Raw genomic sequence first — 13,003 nt, forward strand, 5'->3', positions numbered from 1 at the left:
AGTGGAATAAAATAGATACATAAGACACAATAGTGAATGACCATAGTAATCCAGTGTTTGATAAATGACAAGAACTCCCTATTGAACAAAATCTTCTGGAAAGCCAGAAAATGAGGGAATCATCTATGGACAGCCCGATATCCTACACTGTTGTCTGATTAAGGGATTATGAGGCTCAGATTCACTTCTGCAATAAGTCACCCCTTTTAGCTTAATAAGATAATAAAATGATTACAATAAAAGTAGAATAGTACAATTACAATGACAACACAATAATAATACATACTACAAAGACAAGCATAATAGCAAAGAGAAAAAATAAAAGTAATAATATTGAAAGAAAAATATCACAAATTCAAGGAAGCAACAGCTTCTGTTTAAATAGCTGGGGAATCTCAGGTCACAATTTTCAGGGTCATAATTGGGAAGGTCCCAGGCAGAGCGGCCTCTCCATGGGTGAGATTCCAAAGTGACTCTGCCTTAATGCAGTTATATATTACTTTAGGCAAAGAAGGTTCATTGCCAACCAAAATGGTTTTTGGATAAAATATCCCAGACACCTGATTGGGGTTGAGATGGGTAGCCAGCCTCTTCAATGAGACTCATACAAGTTATTTATTTTCAGTGAACAGTCTAGGTTTCTGAAGATAAATAACTCAAGATGTTTTGACCTTAAATAAGTGGCCTGGGAGCCTCAAGGCTATACACTGATCTTTGTCTACAATCTATCACATCTCCAGGCTTAAGTTCATCATTTGGGCAAATATGTGTTAACATGGAGGAGTTTCTATGGTGTGTATTTACCAATCAACTATATACCAAGAGAAGTTCAAAATGGGCACATGATTTAGACATAAAACTTGATTAGGAGAGTGTGGCATAGTTTAACTGTAAGATCTCTAGAAAAGGGAAGAATTCAGGACTGAATAAGAGATAAAAATATTGTGAGATGTAAAATGGCTCATTTGATGAAAGTCTATGAAAAGATTTTTATTAAAACAAAACCAAGCAGCCATTATTAGAAGGAAAGCAGAAAACTGGGAAACAATTTCATAAAATATGTCTCTTTTTACAGACTAATTCCTCAAATATACAGAGAACTAAATCAAATATATAAAAACACCATTATTCTCCAATTCATGAATGGCCAAAGGATAATAACATACTTTTTTCAGATGAAGAAATCAAAGTTATCTTAAGTCATATGAAAAAATGCTCTAAATAATTATTGGTTAGAGAAAGGCAAATTCAAACAATGCTGAGATACCACCTCATATTTATTAGATTAGTCAAAAAGATAGAATAGGAAAATAATAAATGTTGGAGGGAATATAAAAAACTTGAGACTCTAATGCATTGTTGGAGGAACTGTGATCTGTTTAAACTATTCTGGAGAGTAATTTGAAAGTGTGTCCAACTGGTAATTACACTGTGCAGACCCTTTGATCTAACAAAACCACTATTAGATCTGTATTACAGAGGGATCAGAAAAAAAAAAAGAAAAGTGTCTCCTTGTACAAAAATAATGGTAATAGTGGTTTTTATGGTAGCAAAGCATTGGACATTGAGGGGATACCAATGAATTGGGGAATGGCTGAACAAGTTGGGATATACAGTGTCATGGAATACAATTGTGCTATAAGAAATGATAAAAAGGTCAGAATTTAGAAGAACTTGGAAAGATTTATATGAACTGGTGAAAAGTGAAGTAAGCAGAGGCAATATAATATGATAAACACTAACAGCAACCCTGTAGAAATAATCAGCACTGTATGACTGAGGTCTTCTCGGCAACAAAAATGGCCTAAGACATTTATAAATGTATTATCAAAAAAATGCTATTCACATCCAGAGAAAGAACTGATAAGAGTCCGAGTACATATTACAGCATTCTATTTTCACATTTTTTTTTATGGGGCGAGGGGGAGAGGAGAGGGTTTTTTGGCCTATTTCTTCTCCAACAATATAAGTAATATTGGATTATATTTTACATTATTGCACAAATAAAACCTGTATCAAATTGCTTACCATTGTATACCAGGGGGAAGGGAGGGGAGGAGAGGAGAAAATTCAGAACTCCAAATTTTTTTTCTTTCTTTTTTATTAATTTTTATAATTTTTTTGACAGTACATATGCATAGGTAATTTTTTTTACAACATTATCCCTTGTACTCCCTTCTGTTCCGAATTTTTCCCCTCCTTTCCTCCACCCCCTCCCCTAGATGGCAGGCATTTCCATACATATTAAATATCTTATAGTATATCCTAGGTACAATATATATGTGCAGAACCGAATTTTGTTGTTGTTGTTGCAAAGGAAGAATTGTATTCGGAAGGTAAAAATAATCTGGGAAGAAAAAGGAAAAAACAAACAAACAAAAAATGCTCACAGTTTACACTCAGTTCCCAGTGTTCCTTTTCTGGATGTAGCTGATTCTGTTCATCATTGATCAATTGGAATTGGATTAGCTCTTCTCTATGTTGAAGAGATCCACTTCCATCAGAATACATCCTCATACAGTATCATTGTTGAAGTGTATAATGATCTCCTAGTTCTGCTCGTTTCACTCAGTATCAGTTGATGTAAGTCTCTCCAAGCCTCTCTGTATTCATCCCGCTGGTCATTTCTTACAGAACAATAATATTCTATAACCTTCATATACCATAATTTACCCAACCATTCTCCAACTGATGGACATCATTTATTTTCCAGTTTCTAGCCACTACAAAAAAGGCTGCCACAAACATTTTGGCACATACAGGCCCCTTTCCCTTCTTTAGTATTTCCTTGGGATATAAGCCCAGTAGTAGTATGGCTGGGTCAAAGGGTATGCACATTTTGATAACTTTTTGGGCATAATTCCAAATTGCTCTCCAGAATGGTTGGATTCTTTCACAACTCCACCAACAATACATCAGTGTCCCAGTTTTCCCACATCCCCTCCAACATTCATCGTTATTTGTTCCTGTCATCTTAGCCAATCTGACAGGTGTGTAATGATATCTCAGAGTTGTCTTAATTTGCATTTCTCTGATCAGTAGTGATTTGGAACACTCTTTCATATGAGTGGAAATAGTTTTAATTTCATCATCTGAAAATTGTTCATATCCTTTGACCATTTATCAATTGGAGAATGGCTTGATTTCTTATAAATTAAAGTCAATTCTCTGAATATTTTGGAGATGAGGCCTTTATCAGAACCTTTGCCTGTAAAAATGTTTTCCCAATTTGTTACTTCCCTTCTAATCTTGTTTGCATTCGTTTTGTTTGTGTGGAAACTTTTTAATTTGGTGTAATCAAAATTTTCTATTTTGTAATCAATAATGATCTTTAGTTCTCCTTTGGACACAAATCCCTTCCTCCTCCACAAGTCTGAGAGGTAAACTATCTTATGTTCCTCTAATTTATTTATGATTTCGTTCTTTATGCCTAAATCTTGGACCCATTTTGATCTTATCTTAGTATGTGGTGTTAAATGTGGGTCCATGCCTAGTTTCTGCCATTGGAACTCCAAATTTTTAAATGTATGTTATATTTATCTATACATTTATTTAAAAAATAAATATTATTTAAAATCATTTTGTGTTTTAAAAATTAACACGGAGAAGTTTCAGAGAGGAGACTGATACTAAAGGTAGTCAATAGAAATAGAGAAAAATTATGCAGTAACAACAACATTATAAAGACAAATAATGATAGGAACTCTGATCAGTGTAACGATCAAGTTTGATTTCTGAAGACTCATGAAGATGATTGCTGTGCACCTCCAGATAAAAAGGTGATGGACTGACTCAGTATGCAGAATGAAACATATTTTTGGATATAATCAATAGGAGAATTTGCAAGGCTTGACTATGTATTCATATAAAAATATGTATTTATATTTTTCAAAAGAGTTTACTTTTTCTTTTTCTTCCACTATATGAAGGAGGGAAGAGAGTTAGAGGAAAAGTTAACATTTGTTCATTTAAAAAAAAGTAAATTGAAAAGTCACATTTTAAAATGATTACAGATTCTCTCAAAAGAAAGAAGTGATCTGGGATGGATTTTGAGGAAAAATGTAATACCATCCATTAGGTAACCTTGCTGTATATTAGTTAGTGGTCTCACAATGAAGCTAGGCTTTGACTAGTGTTTGTTTTGTTTGTTTCATTTCTTTTTTGTGGGGTGGGGGAGGTCTAGCACTTTGTAGATGGTTGGACTGGAGGTCTGGTACAGTGATCTTGATAGAGACCTAGAATTCAAGTGGTGATCCCAAAGGGGCCCAAAGCTCTACTGAATGGTGAATGCTTTGTGTAAGGTTCTGAAATTAAATTTGCTTAAACTTTTAACAAAATCAGAAAAAATTACATTATTAACAAAATAAAAAAAATCATGATGCTGGTAGGCAGCATGGTATGTGATATCTTTTCAAAGGGAGTGAGGTAGTGGAGAGAACGCTGAAATATCTTTAACTATTATAGTCATTTAAACAAGTTTAAATGTGAGGAAGCTAATTCTTATTTGAAATTTGGGAATATAAGAGAAGCATCTAAAACTAAAAACTAGGCTTCATTGCTTCAATATAATTGCTAATAATTTCAAATGGCCACCTCTTTCTAAAAGCGTTTGTTCCTTAAGCTTTAATTTTAGATGTACTTTTGGTTGATATGGTTTAATCTTCTGGGTCTAATAACAAAGTTTTAGCTGGGGGTGGATGGAGTTGAAGAAGCTTTTGTTGTCCATATTAAATGCTAACTTTTTGACCTCCACTAACACACATAAAGAAAAAAATCACAGTTTCAAAACATGATACACAACATTAAGAGAGTCAGCCTGGTACATTCTTATCACAAAAACAATCACTGTATTTTGACCTTTTGCTGAAAGTCACTGTGAAACAGCAAGATTATGGATGATCAGTTCTGATGGACGTGACTCTTTTTTAACAACGAGATGTTACAAGCCATTCCAATGGTCTTGTAATGAAGAAAGCCATCTGCACCCAGATAGAGGAGTGTGAAAACTGAGTGTGGATCACAGCATAGCATTTTCACTCATTTTGTTGTTGTTTGTTTGCATTTTATTTTCTTTCTCATTTTTTTCCTTTTTGATATGATTTTTCTTGTCAGCATGATAATTTTGGAAATATGTAAAGAAGAATTGCACATGTTTCACATATATTGGATTACTTGCTGTCTGGGGGGGAGGTGGGGGAAGGGAAGGAAAAAATTTTGGAACACAAAGTTTTACAAGGGTGAATGCTGAAAATTATCTGTATATATGTTTTGAAAATAAAAACGCTAATATAAAAAAGAAAGTTACAGCAAAAATTTATATTCTTAAGCTTGGTCTTCTTTTTAAAGAAATTTCTTAGAAATGGCATTGAGACATATTAAGAATTATTTAGCGAATGAAGCATCTATGAAAATTTTGCCTAGACATATTTTATTGTACATGACTGAACTAATATTTAATAATTCAAGAATTATGGACAAATTAAAAATTTATCACATAGATCATCTCTAGAAACAAAACTTCTAAATAAAATCTTTTCATTGAGAGGCAAAAGAGTTTGTTTACAATCTTCATAGATGAACAGTTTTTTAGCTCCTGGAAGAGAGGGGCTATGTCTTCTTACTTTGAGCCTGAAGGAAACACATTTGAATGTTCATTGTCACCAAGGCACTGACTAAAATTGATTTAAAGACTTAGGTTCAAATGCTGGCTCTCCCATTAGTGATCTGCATGATCTTGGTCATGTAGTTTAACCTCCTCTGGGCCTTAATTTCCACATCCTTAAAATGAGAGTATTAGACGAGATGATTTCCAGGGTTTATTTTTCCTTTGAAATCCTAAACTATGTTCCATTACTAGTAGAACTTTCCCCATAATTTGCAGTCCAAATTATACTTCAAATGAGGATAAGGGTAGTGTTAGGTTCTTACTAAGTGCTAATGAGATAATGAGATATTAGGTTTTTACTAAGTGCTAAGTTGGTACTTGACAATTCTCTAGTTTCGGCCTCTACTGGGAGTTTTACTTGTGAATTCCTGGGGAAGAGCTTGCATACTTAGGAGGAGCAAGTTCATTGGTTGAAGTAATTTTTCCCAGAAACCCTTGGATTATTCCACACCCATTCTCTGGGAGGATAAAAAAGGGCAGCTCTGGAGGAGAGACAGAGTTTTGTCTGGACGAGACTTGAGGCTGGTCTCTGCAGGAGGGGAAGTCGGCTCTCTACAGGAAGAAGAATCTGTCTGAGAGATTTGAGTTGACACAGCAGATCTCCTCCCAGAGAGCGATCTGCAGCTTCTGGAGACAACAGCATGTTACATATTGGCGTCCACAACGTGGGGCAAGGACTTTTGCTTATCCTGACAAGGACTTATTCTGAGCCCTTCAGAGGAGCTAGACCAGACCCATGGCAGGATAGTATTGATTCGTTTGGGAATTGAGTATTCTTCAGGTTTCTGGGACATGCGTCAGTTATGTGAATTACTTCTGAATACTCAATTTTGTTCTGGTCATGAGAGGACCAAGGGATTTTGTCATATAGACTGGATAATATAAATTTATGAAGTGAAAATTATCTTATATTGTGTAATAAATAGAGTAGTGGATTCATCGAACAGCTTATGTATACAAACACAGTAGTTATTGATCATAAAATTCAAGCATTTGATAGAATCTGTGATTTTAAAAAAGGGCAAGAACTCATTATTGGACAAAAATTGTAAAAGAAGATGGCAAAACCTAGGGAACGAACAATATTTTACACTGTATACAAAGAAAAGGTCAAATGGGTACATGATTTAGACATAAATGTTGATACCATAAGTAAATTAGAAGAGCAGGGAAGTATTTGCCTCTTAAATCTATAAAGGAGAGAAAAATTTAGGGCCAAACAAGAGACTGAGAGAATTATGAATTGTAAAATGGGTCATTTTGATGATATAAAATGAAAAAGGGTTTTGCCAAAATCAAACTAACACAACCATGATTAAAAGAAAAAAAGAAAGATGGGATAGCAATTATATCTGCTAAAGGCCTAATTTCTCAATTATATAAAGAACTGAGTAAATTTTATAGGAATATACAAGTCATTTCCCAAATGGATAAAAGATATGAACAAACATTGTAAAAGCGAAGAAATCAAAGCTATCTATGATCATAAAAAAATAGATCCAAAATATTATTGATGAGATTAAATGTAAGTTAAACAACTCTGAGGTACCACTTCACACCTATTAGATTGACCAGCAATCTTACTCTAGGTTTGTATCCCAAAGAATTTATAAAAGAGGAAAAAGAACCCACATATGCAAAAATATTTGTAGCAATACTTTTTATGGAGGCAAAGAATAGGAAAATATGTAGATGTCCATCAACTGGGGAATGGTTGAACAAGCTGGGATATATGAATGTGATGGAATACGATTCTACTATAAATAATGAAAGGCAGACATATTTTAGAAAAATCTGGAAAGATTTAAGAGAAATAAGCAGAGCCAAGGCAATCTGGTAACAGCAACACTGTAGGATGATCAACTAGGAATGACTAGGCTCTTCTGAGCAACAAAATGACCTAAAACACTCAGAAAGCTATCATGAGGAAAAATTTTATTTACATCCAGAGAAAGAGCTGATGAATACAGAGTGCAGCATGTTCTTTTCACTTTATTTTCTTTCAGGTTTCTTTCTTTCTTGGTCAGTTTCATCCTGTACAACATGAGTTCTGTGGGAATATATTATATAAGATTTTATATATATATATAAAATCTACACCAAATTATTTATCCTATCAGAGAGAAAGGGAGGGGGAAGAGAAAATTTAGAACTCCAATTCTTTTTTTAAAACAAGGCAAGTTTAATAAGGTTATTAAAATATATTTTGTAAGTTCTTACAAATGACTACTAGTTTAACACACAAAAATATAATGGCCAAAATAAGTGTTTCTCATTGAAATAAATGAAATTATTTTTTACTTTCCTAAGTAAGTTGCTTTAACTTTTCTTGGCATTCATTGCTTCACCTTAAAGACATGGAAACTGGACGAGGTATTGGCTACATACTGAAAATATTTTTATTATTATTTGTGAAGATTGTTTATTGCTAAAAATTTATTGACAAGATTAACCATGTGGCAAAATGATTTATTATGCCTAAATCTTATGATTTAGAGGTAAAGGGACCTCAGTAATCATTTGGCTTAACTGTTTCTCTTTTACAAATAAGAAAAAAAACTGAGGCATAAAGAAGGCAGTGAAACCTGAGTTCAAATCCAGACTCTGATACTTACTAGTTTATTTTAGGCAAGTCACTGAATCTCGTGTGCCTCAGTTTACATACCTGTCAAATGAGCTAAAAAAGGAAATGGCAAAGCACTGCAATATTTCTGCCAAGAAAACCCCAAATGGGGTCAGGAAAGATGTGACAGAACTGAATTGATCAACAAATGTATACAGAGAGCCATCCTATGGAAGAAAAAATAAAGAAAAAGTCAACAAAAGGAGTGAAAACGTTAAAAATGTGTGAAAATAAATTCATCTGTCTCCCTGTGGATCTTTCACCTCTGGACAGGAAGGGTGAGACATGTTTTTAAAGATCATGAATTCTCTCCAGGACCTGTTGAAACAAACGTGGTGACTCTTGTGTCCTTGAGGAAGGACACAGCATCTGTATTGCTGTTTTCTCCCAGTTTCAGTTTTCCCTTTGGAAAGCAAAAATATCCTCAATTTCAATATCTAGTGACCAGGCCCAAAGTGCATCTTTCAGATGTATCACACTAAACCATTTGCTGTTCCCCTGGAATATCTTCCCAGTACAGGGGGTAAGGATCAGGGACTACTGGTTGGGAGGGCAAGACCATCTTATGAGTTTCTCTCAAACTTGGACCAATCTGTATGTGCCTCTTTCAGACTGGTACTATAGGTGTATTGAAGGGAGAGATGCAAGGTTCTCAAAGTCCTCCCTCCAATAGCCCCTTCATGACCAGTGGGAACCCTAGCCATCCTTCTAGGGATATAGGGCATTGTCTCACCCCTACAATGGGATTGCTCAGTTTAATTTTAAAGCTGTCACCTGGACTCTGCCCCTGTTTGTAGGGCCTGCCCAGACTTCTGAATCAATTTGCCCTTCTTCATCTTTTATGAATAAAATTTTAACTTGGAACAATTCAGGTTCCCCTAGGGTTATTTGGATAATCAATTTAGTACTTAGAGCTCTCCTTAAATTGATCCCCCCCTCAAAGACCAGAAGCAGCCTGCACAAAACAATGGTCCCTTGGTAATGGACTTCTAAAACTTCAGAAAGGGGGACCAGGAAATTTTCTCCTTTTACTCTGAGATAATGAGGGTTTCTTGTGATAATTTACCCCCAGAGGGGAGGCAGATTATACTAGACTGAATAGTCTCAGTATCTATCAGAAACACCACTTCCTCCCCTAAGGACCCACCTCAAATTTATCAAGGGTTCTAGGGGGGATTGTTGGATGAACCTCCAACATCTCTAGTCCTCCAGTTCCCCCAAATTCTCTCTTACATTCCTTGTTGGAGGCAATCTCCCATTATGTGCCCCTCCTTTCCACATCCCCAGAACATTAAAGGCTTACTTTTTCCCCTATTCCTGCCTTCTCCCATTGCCCTGGTGCTCTCCTTCCTTTGTATCCCTCCCTAGTTTGGAGCATCTTCCACTGTCCAGAATTCTTAGGTGTCCCTACCATAGTTTGGACAATCTGCAACATGAACCAAGTTTTCTGTTTTTGATTTTCATGTATTTTAATGGGTTCTTTTAAGAGGTTTTCCAAAGTTTTGTTGTTCATCTGTCAACCTTCTGAATTTTTTACTAATATCTGGCCAGGCATTAGTTACAAAGTTTACCTTTAATATGGACTCAATGCTTGGGTCACATATCTAACCCCGAGTATTTAATAACATTTTCTTTTAGTCTTTTTAGAAACGCAGTATTTTCTGGGTATTCCTGAAGGCCTTTTTAACATTTGGGGGCTTCGGAGTTGCATTCTTAATCCCAGTCATAATGAATCCTCTCAGGTCCTGCATGTGTATTCTATGGACCTCATTGCTGTGATCCCATCAAGGTTCAAGAGTTGGGTATTTTTGGTCTGTCCAGACCACCCAGCTGCCAGCAGATGTCTGCGTTCCCACTCAGCATTGTGGCTCTCCTAATCCTCCCTCTTTCTTCAAGAAAGAATAATCCATTTAGGATAGATATCAGCCCGTGACAAGGAGAGAAGTGAGGGCCAAGGAACTGGTCTAGCCACCCTGCGAGACCACAAGGACCCTCCATAAGCTTTCCCTTTCCTCTTTAAAACTTCTGGCTTCTCTGGCTCTAAGGGGAGTGTTCACAAATCCTAATCCCCCATAGGCTAGTGGCACTTTTCTCAAGGGATACATGCCAGGTTTCTTTGGCTCTAGGGGTAAATTGTCCTGGTCTAAAAACCTCCTTAAAAGGAGTTGTCTCAATTCTCTTCTAAGGGGCCATGAGGGGATTCCTGTAGATTTATGAGGGTGGATCCATTTGCACCCTCAGGTCCTGAGTCCTCAGGGGCATTTGCCAAGGTTCCAGAAGGAGGAAAAGGAGGATGAGAAGAGGGAGGAGAAGGAGGAGGAAGAAGAGGAAGAGGAGGCAGAGCACAGGGGGAAGTAGAGCAAGAAGAGGATCCCAAGGATGGGGTTTAGGGTTCCTCCTTGTCTCCTACTACCATCTTCTGTACTTCGGGTACCCAAAGGACCACATAAGAATTTTCCTCCTAATTAAAAGGCCATTTACCATTTACAGATAAATTTAATTTATGGCACACCCAAAACTCTGAGGGGCCAAATGTTGGCCACATAGTGCCACCTCTGCTATCCATTCCACCCCAGACAAAGCAACAATATTTAATCATTCTTTTCCTGTCTTTTCCTTTATATTTTGGCAGCTGACTGCAATTTTGTCATCGATTGCCTAATGGACTATCTCATATTTGCACTCCTGCAGCACTGGTTTAGACTGCTCTTACCCTATGATTTACGAGGGCCGTCACCGCAGCCTCCGAGGCCAGAAGAACTTAGCTGAATATGGAAAGTGGCCCATGAAGCATCCCTGCAAACGCTCTTGCACTAGGGTTTTTGTCTTAATTTAAGTTGGGAGCTGTCACTGCACTCCCCTAGTCTAAACCCCTGGACTCAGGAAATGACCTTCAGACCTGCAGTAGGTTGCCTCTGAGTTATAAGCATATGGTATGACTTGTGTGACCCCGCTCCACCACCTGGCTGGATTTTTCTTACTTTTGTTTTGATTTGTTGGAGCCCTATCCCAGCTTCTCTCTCAAGTCCCTCTCTTCAGAATCTTCCCTTCAATCAGGCAGAATTTTCCACTAGAAACAGGGGTCCCCCAGTCAAATCTGGCTATTTTCTGGACTCCATTATCTGTAAAAGACCCTCCTCCACCAAAAGGCTATTTGGAATGAGCCTCTAAAACTGTGGGTCGAAAGTCCTTCAAATAAGTTAAAAACAGAGGTTTCTCAAAGTAGAAAAGAGAATCATTCTACTTGGATATTTGTTCCAAAATGTAATATCCTGTCGTCTCCTGAAACTGCCGATCACTCTCTGGGAGGAGATCTGCTGTCTCAACTCAATCTCTCCGCCGCCAACTCTGACCTAGAGTAGAGACTCCTTCCTCCAGACAGCCGCCCCAACTCTGGCCCAGACAAGACTCTTTCCTTGCTCAATGGTGTCTTCTTTTATCCTCCCAGCGAATGGTCGTGGGATAACACAAGGGCTTGTGGGAAGATTACTTCTACCAATGAACTTGCTCCTTTTAAACATTAAGCTCCTCCCCAGAAATTCAAAGGAGTAAAACTCCCTTTAAAGGCCAGAACTAGAGAATTGTTAAGTACAGACTTAGCACTTAGTAAGAACCTAACACCAAAACTGTCAGTAAAGTAGAATTAATAACCGTCATGTCTCAATCAATTCCTTTGTCCTTTTAATCAAGTCTTTTTGAATCAGTACTGTTGAAAAAGGACATGATGCAGCGTCAGAGGAAGGAACATATACCTGATGTGTCTCTTCAGCCCAACTTTCATTTTTGAATTTTTATGAATGGTCACATGTCTTATTACTCTTTTCACTTATTATCTTTTTCTTTTTATACTGTTGCTTTAACTATGATATTCTCAAATACACTTTCACATATAACAATCAAATCCGACAAAGGCTCAGGCTGACAAATGGAACAATTTCATTGAGTGTTTTCATCCATAACTTTTGATATCTCCTTTCTCCCTAGATTATGCCAAATGCATTTTTCACAAAAAAGTATTATGGCAAGATTTTTTAAAAATTAAGTTTTCTGTTCTCTACATACCATTTGAAATGTAAAAAACCAACCAAACAAAAACTTTGGCACATCATTCTTAGTCAACTATTTAAATATATTTTTTAAAGTTAATCAGGAACAAAAATTTACTAATTAAAAAAATTAAATATACCTTAATATACCTCAACATATATTCTTTTAAATTATACACGCGTTGCAACCAAAACTGCAGAGTAAAACAGGACTTTATCCAGAGTCTAGGGTTCTGTTGCATTGGCCATACAGAGATCACAAGGGGGTAGTTCACAGATCCCGTCCAAAAAAGAGAACTTATGGTCACTAACATTTTTTAAAATTCAGATCAGGAAAGCAGTTATTACACCTGTTCTTAGATCAAAGCACCCTAAAAAAGCAGAAAACTTACAGATGCTTAGAAACTGCTCTGAACCAATAGAACAAAAACTTGAAACTTATGACAATGCTGTCTTCATTCAGGGCCCAATTTTATTATAAAGGTAAAACTTAAGAAATAGTCTGGAAAAATTACTAAACAAGAAAAAAAGAACATGATCATAAAAAGTTACCACGGTGACAGGGAAGATCAAAATAGAAATTCAGAAAATGACAACAAAGTCAAAGCTACATTCAAGGTCATAACGATGTTAAAAATAATTAAGGTGTTGCAAAAAATCATGAAAAAA

General features: G+C 36.3%; 1 protein-coding gene across 6 annotated transcripts in view; it reads right to left on the bottom strand.

Moving 5' to 3' along the window:
• The window catches only part of LOC141549155 (transcriptional regulator ATRX-like), a 796,624-nt gene that overhangs the window by 742,087 nt on the left and 41,534 nt on the right, over positions 1 to 13,003 (bottom strand). The window lies entirely within an intron of this gene.

The sequence above is a fragment of the Sminthopsis crassicaudata genome, chromosome X (genome assembly GCF_048593235.1).
Source record: "Sminthopsis crassicaudata isolate SCR6 chromosome X, ASM4859323v1, whole genome shotgun sequence".
Classification (NCBI taxonomy): Eukaryota; Metazoa; Chordata; class Mammalia; order Dasyuromorphia; family Dasyuridae; genus Sminthopsis; species Sminthopsis crassicaudata.